Below are 10925 nucleotides of genomic sequence, written 5' to 3'. Positions count from 1 at the left end.
GGACAAAGTGATTTTTGGATCCTTGCATATCCCTTCCTTTTCTCTGGCATGAACTAGAGCACCTTGAAGACAGCTTTAAGACGTGCTCTGTTTCCCAGTGTCTACAATGGGCCCTGCACTGCAGTGCATCTCAGCATGGCCCACTTGCAGTGTCCCCATGCAGTGTTTCAAGAGCTGGAAGGAGTCTACAAAATGGGTTGTTCTTGCCTCTCCTGCCCCTTTGCTACAGCCTCTGAGAGCTGTCAGGACAGCATATGAGAGACTAAGTACAAGTAGGAGTCAAGACCTGCCACAAGAGTGGCTGATGTTTATTGAATGAACTGTCTGGTAAAGGTGACCAGAAAGTCTGATGCATTTAAGTGTAAATCTTACAGAATGGATCATCCTCAGAAGGATACTACATGCCTTCAGTTATCTCCAAGATCACCACAGACCTCAAGCAAATACTCCGAAAGGCACCAGGAATTCACTAGCATGAATGAAAGCTGTTCTGCTGAATCCTGCAATCCACTGCAGAGCAAGTTGCCACAGAACTAAACCCAAAATGCTTTGGCAGGGCTGATCACACAGCCATCTGCCACATACCACCAAGGCTCTGCAGCCTTCACCTCCTCCACCTCAGGCATCACTCAGTAAGTGGTCTGACTCATTCTCTTCGATATGGACTTAAAAGAAGATTTAGGCACCCAGAATTAGGCCTTGAAACTGCACTGAAGTTAAAGGGCACATGCAAATGATGCAAATAGTCCTCCTTGCTGTCCAAATGTAAGAGAAGATGCAACGGAGGGCAGCGAGTTTAATGCATGACCACAAGCTGCTGTAAAATTCCTTGTGGAAACAAGAAATCTATTATATTTATCACAAATTTGCTAAGTAAGGTTAATTCCCTGGCATTGACCCTGCCTCATATGCCCTTAGTAATACTATCATGCTTTGTCCCATTAAGATTTTACAAGAGAAGAGATAACACGCGGTCGATAACCCATTATAAACAGGTACTTTTCTTCTTCTCCCTCTCCCCACGGCCCCCACTCTGTTGTAACAGGAAAGATAACACCTCAGCTGGAGAACTTGTTTCCAATGTCAGCCTGTAACCAGCTTATGCCTGAAGAAAAAGAAGCTGATCAGCCATTGTGGTTTTCATCCTGGCAGTTGAATAGCCTGCGTGAATATCAACATTATCATAAATCATTCAGTTGCTGAAAGTCATCTTACCATCAGAAGAAGCTGAATAGCAACCATTTCTAAATCCTTATGTACACCCATTTACAGCAGCTGAGCAGTGGGAGTATATAGACCTATTTTTCAGCTAGCACGATAATCAAGCCATTCCTCATTTAAGAGTGAATTCATTTGCCTTGGTACGAGTCCCAAATAACAGTTCCAGAAACTGATATGTAATCTCCGACTAAAACCAAGATTGAGCTGAGGCTACCAAACTCCTTTCTTCCTCAAAACACACCTAAAATCCCCAGCCAGATTCTGATCTTGGTGCGAATCTGAACATACCGAATTACATTTGGAAGCCACTGCTTTAGACTGGTGTTTCTCAGTAGCCCCAGTGTAGCCATAAAGATCAGAATCTGTCCTTAATATCTCTGCACACTGGTACTGTGCCGAACTAGCTCCAGACTATTTATAGTTTACACTATATATACACACTGCAGCTTCCAAAAGCATGCTTTATCTTTTGGGAGGACAATGCTTTGAGAAGTGTAATAAAAGGCAAAGTTTTGTTAAAAAAAAAGAAATCTGCTCAAACCCTTAACCTGGAAGAGTGGCCCCACGCTGCCAATCAGATAATGAGCTTAATTCTTACATCACACTTTATTTGTAGCTCACTGTGTAGTTAATGGTTGCAGCTTATCTAACAGGAGAAATGTGAAACCAGAGTTTTAGAACAATAGAAACAAGGCTGTCACCAGCAGGCTGCCAGTGAATCATGTCCCCACAGTCAAGTTCTCCCAGAAGGTCATCTGTAACAGAAATACTTCTCTGCTTGAAGCTGGCAAAATGCTAAAAAGTGTTTCTCAGTTTTACCCTAATAAACTATTGATCAGATCAATTACCAGAACAAGTTCACCTGGTAGCATTTTTAAGTTCTGTTGATTGCAAGACTTGATAGTAAAGGTTACCAAGTGAGCAGGCCTGCTTGTTTGTGTCTGGGACTCTAGAGGTGGTTTTACCTTCACTCTAAATTCAAGGTATCTAAACCCCAAACTTTTACAAACCATAAGACAAAAATAATTTACTGTTCTCTTTCACATTTTCGAAAAAAAGAAAAATTTATTTTTAAACAGTAAGAAACTTTCTTCCATAACATTCAGAACTAGAACCACTGAAAGACAGTGATCTTCAAAAAGGATTCGCCAAGAAACAGAAGGCAGCACTGACGGTTTCTCTTTTGTGTCCAGAGAGATATGCAGAAAAAGGACAAGGAAGTACAAAAAAAAAAAAAAAAAAAAAAAAAATCAGGTACTACCTGTATCATAAATATAGAAGCTGGTTTTGCTCATACATAATTATTTTAAAGTAACTGCTCTGTCTGCATCTTAAAGAGGAAAAAAACCTATTCTGCTGCCCTTGCGAAAGAGCTCCAGATTTTCTGCAAGAGGGAAAAGAACAGATGATGGGGGGGAGCTATTCTCTTAAGAAGTATGTCATTGGCACAAACAGCTGGCAGTTGGTGGTGTATTATTTATATGTGCAGTTGCTCATGTTTTTTAACAGATAAGAAAGCAGTATCTCATTTGCAATTCAGGTGAGGAACATGAGTGGCTCTACAGCGCCACTGGCCCCTAGGCCATGTTTCTTATCATATCAGAAACATCTGTCACGGTGCAAATGAATTCATTATAAAAGCACATCAAATATGCAGTTTCAGAATGAGACAGCAGTCTGCAAAGAAATCAGAAAACCAGCCTCCCCCTATAAAAGCTGGGTTGGTCTGTTCCATATTCACCAGTTGGGATGAGGGCAAACACTGGGAGGGGGAAGAGGGAGAAAGAGAGAAACCTTAAAAATGTCATGATTATAAATTATCCCTTCTCTAGAAGCCAACCGCGTCTGAGAATGGGCTTGCTTGCAAAGGTCTGGCAGTACCCACACAGAGCATGCAGACACGCTGCAAAAATGATTATCACATCACTCCACACCAAGTCCTCCACTCCTCCGGGCTGCAAACAGACCTGACTGTAATCCTGGCCTCTGTGGTCCAGAGGACTTTACTTGAGAAAATACCAAAGGGTTGGGGTAGAAAGGATGTGTGGAGAGGTGGCCAGCACGGGGGTTACCATCAGAAGTGCTCTTGTGGGAGCTGCACTCACAGAGATGGAAACAAATCCATTTTAAGGGTGATTGACAATGATATGATAGAAGCTTCCACTTCCAGGGAAGGTAAGGTGCATCTTTAGTCTTTGCTGAGGAGGAAAATAAGACGGGTTGAAAACCACTCATGCACCCATGTTCATCCCTGCTGTAATGCTGCACCTGGCACAAATTTAGAATGCAACAATTTGTAATGTGGACCATGTTTGTCTCTGGTGTTGTTCTCCAGCACTGGGTCTAATACCCCTGTGAGTGCAAGAACATTTTTGTGCTCCTATTTAGCAGGGACAAAGATTACTCGAGATGACTTGAAAATCCTTCTTGCCTAGAAATTACTTCTGTAGCTCTGGAAGCAGGCAGCTGGATTGAGATCCCCATCTGTGTCACACAGAGTGACTGCTCCCTGCTGTGCCTTTGGGCTTTTATTAAAAAATACAAGAGCAAAATGACTGTCTTTTACCCTTGCTGAGAAACCCCTCTGAACTTCAGCTGACACACAGGCCCTGGACTGGACTGTTACTTCTTCAGTCTGTGCACAGCTGCCAGGCACACACTGCCTTTTCTGTCCCACCAAAGACCGCTTTGGTGAGCCTATATGGCTGCTGCTGCAATTCTGGATGAAATGTGAAATATCCTCACTGTCTCCCCAAGGAGCACTAAAACCAGGCATGCAACTTAAGAAAAATAGAGGAAAATACCTATTTTAACTTTGCTTCTAATCACAAAACATATCCTTAGATATGCATACATCAGCAGAAATGGTGGGTAAGGGCTCCCATTCTAAAACAAACAGAAACATGCACTTTGAGCCCTCATATGAAATGGCAGTAAAAGCCCAACCCAATAATTATTTTCCTTGATTTTCAGCCAGATGAGGCACAAGACAAATAAGTCATCAAGGACAAATAAAAGGAGGTTCATTCATCGCATTCAGGGCTGGAATCTTTAATGGTCACCAAATGAACTAAGATAACTAAGTAACCATTGTAAATATTAATCTTTAAAGGAAAACAATACTCCCAACAACAGGAAGCCTGATAAGACACTGGATGTTGCCATCAGTGTTATGGAGTCTCTCTAATTTCCTTAGTTTTTTTCTTATGCCTGTAGAGGGATCAGGAAGGGGAGCATACGGTATCTCTCAAAGGAAGTAAATTAACATTATTAATAGCTAATGTGGGAGAGGTGAAACAGTGATTGTTCGTGGTGGTTGTTATTGTGTTTTTGTTGGGCTGGGGGGGAAGCCTGCCTGCTAGTGAGTTTAAGCACTCAAGCCAAATTTGAAATCTTGTATTTATAAACAGAGATCTGATAACAGTTGCCTAAGCATTCATGATGCTTTGCCAGCGCATGCACATCAAGCTGATCTGAAGGGACTGTCTTGGGGTTTGTCCCAGGAGTTAGCTAATGCAGATGAGAACTTATGGTGTGGTCCTGTTCCTGAGTAACGCCTCACATGGACCCTCAACATTCTTCTTTGCATTAGTTTAGTTTGAAGCAGAAGGAACAAGGAATGGGTAGACCCACATTTCTGAGGAACAGAAGCTGTCCTCTGGCATCCACTGAGGCAGCTGATCAAGGGGCCACTGAGGAAGTGGGTTCTCACAGGCAGTGGTCACTGATGTGAGACATTTACTTTCAAGCGCACAGTGATGGCCCCAGCAGGTTTCTGAGGGCTGTGCAGCAGCATGGTACATACGTAGCAGAATTATTTTGTGGGAAGCAATGATAAAGTGCTGTATTAGTATGGACTGAATTGGTGACCTAGAAGATATCTCAGAGTCCTGGGATCCCTTGCAATTTCCCTGCACTAAGAAGAATTTACCTTTCTTAAGCCTCTGCTTTCATATCTCTCCCTAATACTTACAACATGGCATTTATTTACTCTAACATTGACACTTAGAGAAGTTACAAGCTGTAGCTACACTCGAAAGGGTGGGACCCTGATCCCAACCTCAGCTCTGTTTGTCCCAGAGCACTTGAAATCATAAATGCATTCTCCATTTGCTCAAGAGATCCTATACTTCCTACTTTCTTCCCAATCATGAAAGCCTGAGGCAATTCCTATCTGGCCTGGCAGAGGGTGGAATTCATGACACCTTTCACGATGAGACAATCTCCAAAATAAATTTTGCAGGTCTTAGTAAAAACAAGAGGACTTGATTAAAATTACCCAGTGAGCTTGGTAGATATAAGCAAGTTTTGGGGAAAATGTTCAATATACTCTTTAGAAAGAAAACAGTGGATTTTGGTATAATTAACCCACTGGATCTTAATAAAAATTGAGTAGCCTAGTAAGAAAACCTCATGCTTCAGGGCACATGGTGATTGCTTGATAGAGGCAAAGGAATTCCCTCTGCCCTTGAACAATTATACTTCAACTGCAAGTTGACAGCTGGATTGTTTCTAAGCCTGAAGAGGACACCTTGAATATCTTAAGACAGTACAGACTTGAGTTAAACTTGGACAGGTACAACAGCTCTGTAAGAAAACCGTTTCCCTACCATACAACTCTGCTTGAAGAGATAATTTTGTAAACTTGGATTAAGTTTGTGTCTTAAAGCTGGTCTAAAATACCTCTTCCTGAGTGATGATGGGATATTTTATTTCTTAAGAAACTCAGCATGTTGACCAAAAAGTTAATGAAAGGCTGACAGAGCTGTGCATTGTTTGCTGGCACTGTGGAGTTATATGACAAGGATAAAATGTTCTCTGTGCTGAAGCCTGGATGGTTTATAATGTCGTGCAGTTTTCCACACTACCAATTTTAGGGCCCTTTAGTATTTCAAGTTATGTAAACTTATAATAAAACTGTTCCTCCTTGGCTCCCAAAGAATGAGACTTTCTGCTCAATCAGGACAGGGCTGAATTCCAGACATGAAAAGTGGGATGCTCTCATGATGGCTTGGAAGAAGACTCTTCCAAAACATCTATAGCAGTATGAGAAGACAAATGTTTAGGCCAGGACAGTTCTACAACCAGGTAAGACACCACCTCAAAGAAATTAAATGCATCAAGCCAAACTCTTTCGTGACTGAAATACTTTCTAAGAAAGATAAAAAATCTGCATATCTTCATAATCTTAACTACTAATACAATGACATCACCCTGATGATTACAATTCATTACACTGTGGTCACACATTCAGTTCTTGTTGCCTGTACCCTCCACCTTCCATCCACATTGGGCACCAAGTGTGGTTGTTTAGTGGTGGCAGATGGAAACAAAATTCTTCTCTAAAACCACCACAACCTCAAAAAGAAATATAAGTTACAGTGCACTTCCAGGGAATTACACCACCAAGTCCAAAAATTTAGAGATCTCAAAAGACAGGTAAGGCCCTGCCTTACTCCGATATTGATGGGGTCTTGGGAGGTGAGAGTCTGTGGCAGCTGGAGAGCATGAGCAGCACTGGGCCATGCAAAGGTTACACACACGGTTAACCCCTGCACAAAGCTATTGCTCACTTCTGACCCATTTTCTATCCTTATCATGTAATTAATCAGACTTTGTGAGAGCTTCATGGAAGGAGTGAGTTGTCTGGGGGTGGCTGTGATTACCCAGTTGTAACTTGGACTCTCTACACTGGCAGGGGAGTATGGGGAAATACAGCACTCTCTCCCTCAGGCCAGAGTGCAGGAGCAGTCCCTCTTCCCATGGCACACAAGAGCAGGGCAGACGGCTTCTGCTCTTGACTGGTGCAGCAGCACCTGGAGCAAGACATCAGGTGACAGTACCAGGCTATTTGTGGTAAAGTTCAGCAACTTGATTATTAGTCTCTGAAAATGAGGAGGAAGCCGAGGAAGGATTTTGACCCCATGGTGTGTGTCAGCTGGTATGGGCACACACTGCCTCTCAGGGCCACCCCAGAGAAGTATGCCTCCAGAGCATTCCCCCTGTACCCTGAGCCAGGGAATACCTGTAACTGCCACAGGACAATTTATAGGACAAATATTGAGGATAATTAAGGATAATCTCTGCTTTAGGTGTCTTACAGAGAAGGTCAGATACTCTCTTTCCTTGTCAGATGTGATGAAGTTAGGCAGCTCCCATTAATAACAGGTACTTGTTTGTCAGGATAAATAATAATAAAACCCCCTACCTAGATCCTAAACATTTCCTAGATTTAATCTTCTTGAAATTCAGACAAGATCATTATCCCGAGTTGTACCTCTAAAGAGCGGTAACAGTGAATTGTATTACCAGCACCAATCTCCTGGTGGTATGTGTTTTCCTTACTGTACCCACACTAGCAAATCCAGAGAGGTGCTATAATATTTATGTCCTTATCTCAGACAATAACATCCTTTCAAATAAATGGGCAGGTCAGGGTAGATTAGATAGTCAAATGAAAGCGAAGGAGGAATCTGCCTCAGCAACTTCTGCTATTTTTTTGTGGTCTGCTGATTTCATAATATTTGGTCATAAGATGTTGTTTTCTATACTCACTTATTATCATGCCAGGCTTCTTCTAAATAGCCTTTGGGTAACAGACATTTGCATTGCTGGCAAAGTGGAGAAGCTGGGACTAACCAATTCCTGCTCTTGAAAGATTCCACTACTCCCCAGCCAAGGGGACTTGAGAGGGCATGTGTTGCATGAGCTCTTCTGCGTATGGACATGACAGCTGACACAGGAGGAGGTGTGGTAAAATGGTGTGTTCCAACCTGTCTCTCAATCCTTGTACGCTTAAAAGCCCAATTTTTAAGAAATCAGAGCAACAGCAGTTCCCATCCCTGTGAAGAAGCAATATTCCTTGGAAACATCTGTCTTGTGCCATTAGGGGTAGGATGCTGAAGGTGAAAGATGAGCAGCCAGAGGAGGCCAGCTGGCCTGTGGTCAAAGCTGTGCTCAGACAAGAGGCAAGTTCAGTGATTTCTCTAGAAAAGTTGATCCAAAATGTAGGAAAAACATGTGGCAACATAGGCACTGTTACAGTCAAACCATTTGTAGTACTCCTGGCCTAGCAATCCCCTTTACTATGCCTTCATGTGTCCATCTCTCCTTTTATGTCTAGGCACATTGCTGCAGTACTTGAGCAGCTTCAGTAATACTTTTAACATATCAGCCTAACTATATTTTAGTTAAATTTATGGGATTAAGAGCAGCATTTGATCTTCAAGGCTGCACACAGCAACTGAGCTTTTACAAATAAACATGCCCATATAATAATTAAAATAGGAACTGAAAGAGGCCGTTCCATGCAGTCCAGGTAACTGCAGTTCTACATACTCTATAACGTTAAACAAACACATGTTATTTTATCTCTGTACTGCTCTGTGCTTTCACCATCCTTTGAAAGCTTATGAAAGATAAACATGAGTCCCCTGAAATGACCTGTCTACACCAGATCAAAGAATAAACAAGGGAAAAACCCTTGCAGTATTAGGTCAGTCAAACTGTCCATGGCTTCAAGAAACTTCTCCCTAAATCAGGTTCTCCCCAATTTATCCTCTTCATGTGACACTTCAGCTCAGGTAGACTAGCCCTAGATCCCTTTTAGTATGTTTTCATTAAGCCCCAGGCAGCTTTATAAATGAATGTACCAATATAAGCACCAAGGTCTGGCCACTGTCAGGTTAACAGATTAAATGGGCTACTGATCCAGCCTGGCACCTGCCACCTTCCCCAATGACTTTACAGTCTGGTAGATAGACAGACCTGAACAGAAATGGCATCCAGCTTCAAACTCCTCTTCACTCAGGGGAAGGAAGGAGAGAAGGAGCCTGGATCTCTGGTTTAGTCCTCTCTAGCAAAGTCAGGCTTAGCAATGCACAGGGCCTAGAGTGTACGTAGGCAGAACAAACCAAGCCAAGGGGTAAGCTCACTATCGCAAGTCCATCGTGTACAAAGCAGAGGGAACTGTCACTGTCACTATTTGTGATAACACAAACTGTCTCTGCTTTGTGATGCTCACTCGTACCTTGTATACAAGTCAAGCAGTGTTCCTCAGCCCTAGCCCAGCTGATCTTGTTGTCCGTGACCAAGTTCTGTGGAACAGTGCATGGTGAGTTCACAAGGATGCTCCTAGCAATAAACAGCATCTCACTACCAAAGCTGACTTGCTGCATACTAGTCTCCAGGTGCGTGATCTTTGTTTTGGTGGATGGTGGGATTCCCTGGAACTGTAGATGATCTTTATATAATGCTAGCCAAGAGCTCCAATCAAAGCCTCACCAGCATCACATTAAAAGCCTCTACAGTTAATCTCGTGGTTTGCTGGCTCCCAACAGAATGCCATGATGGGGCAGGGGGGATGGCACTATTTTTAAAATCTAGGACACTGATCTGAAGCTTGACTGATTTACACTCCAGCTTTTTAATTGAACTTCATGATCACTGAGTCTTCACACCAACTGCGCCTCGTGGAATAGATGCTTGTGTTTAACAGGCTGCTGTGCCAGACTCACCTCCATTCTGCATCTCCTGTGTACCAACTACATGACCACAACTTAAACCTGCAAGCACAAAGGCAGAGAAAGACAAGCTCTGACACACTGCCCCCCTTTCAGGACCCCAATTTGGCTCTGTTTACAATGGATTTTGTATTCAGGCAATAAAAGCCACTTGATCTGGAGAGCAAACTTCTAAACAACAGTACCACTCAAGGGCTTCTGACTTGCAGTTAGCCCTATTGTTTGGCCAGTAAGTTATAGATCCCCCCTGTACATATGCAGACCTTTCAACTCCTAGACCTTAAAACAACTATTTATAAAAAGACAGATACCATCATATTACTTTACAGCTTGGAAAACACAGGCTTGAGAAAACTATCAGATATCCCATGATAGCATTGCTCAGAATGACACCTACAGTTCTCTGTTCTCTAATGCCCAACTGTCTGCATAATTTTCAGTCTGGTTCTGCTGAAATCTTTTGTTGTGACAAGAATCTAAATACTTTATATCACTTTTGACTTATAAACTATGAGATCACATCAGTAAGATGTAAAACTATATGAAATGCATCCAAATTTAAAGCTTTCTCAAAGCAGAATGGAAATATTTTAGTCTGAAACTATAAAGATGGGGTAGGCTTACACTATAAGGAAAAAAACACTTTGTATTCAACATAAAGATCCATTTAGCTTGACAATGGATCTGTCAAGTCTGACATTGCTTCTCACCCCACCTCTATGATAAGCCAAATTAAGTGTTTTGTACTGCACCTCTTCCTTACAGGGCACTAGAGATAGCTGATAACCCAATGTCAGTGACAAAGCATACTTTCACAAATAAGTCAAGTGGCAAAGCCTGCAAAAACTATGTGCACCTGCTTGGAAGCACTACTGGAAAATTTGGTTTCTACCATGTTTCATGGCTATGATTTATAAAAAAAAGATTAAGAGCTGAACACTCAGTGAACATCAGTGCACAATGACTGCTGACTGCATTTTCTGAAGACCTTAGAAAATACCAGCCTACAATACCAATTAAAATTTAAAATATCAGCCAAGAAGAATAGTTCAATCTGTAATCATGTAGTTATATTAATTAATGATAACTTCATACCATTAATCCCAAACTGACAGGGGCAGTGCAGCATATACAGTAGCCTAGAAATGCATTGGGTGCAATATGGCCATACAGCAGAAGGGT

General features: G+C 42.1%; 1 long non-coding RNA gene across 1 annotated transcript; it reads left to right on the top strand.

Moving 5' to 3' along the window:
- Positions 1-207: 207 nt before the first annotated feature.
- LOC116962070 lies at positions 208-2142 on the top strand. The gene is made up of 2 exons (XR_004407353.2): positions 208-632; positions 1046-2142. It is a non-coding gene; the product is annotated as an uncharacterized LOC116962070 (long non-coding RNA).
- The last annotated feature ends 8783 nt before the right edge of the window (positions 2143-10925 follow it).

The sequence above is a fragment of the Tyto alba genome, unplaced genomic scaffold, assembly GCF_018691265.1.
Source record: "Tyto alba isolate M040663 unplaced genomic scaffold, T.alba_DEE_v4.0 Super-Scaffold_3, whole genome shotgun sequence".
Taxonomy (NCBI): domain Eukaryota; kingdom Metazoa; phylum Chordata; class Aves; order Strigiformes; family Tytonidae; genus Tyto; species Tyto alba.
This window is presented reverse-complemented; position numbering and strand designations above follow the sequence as displayed.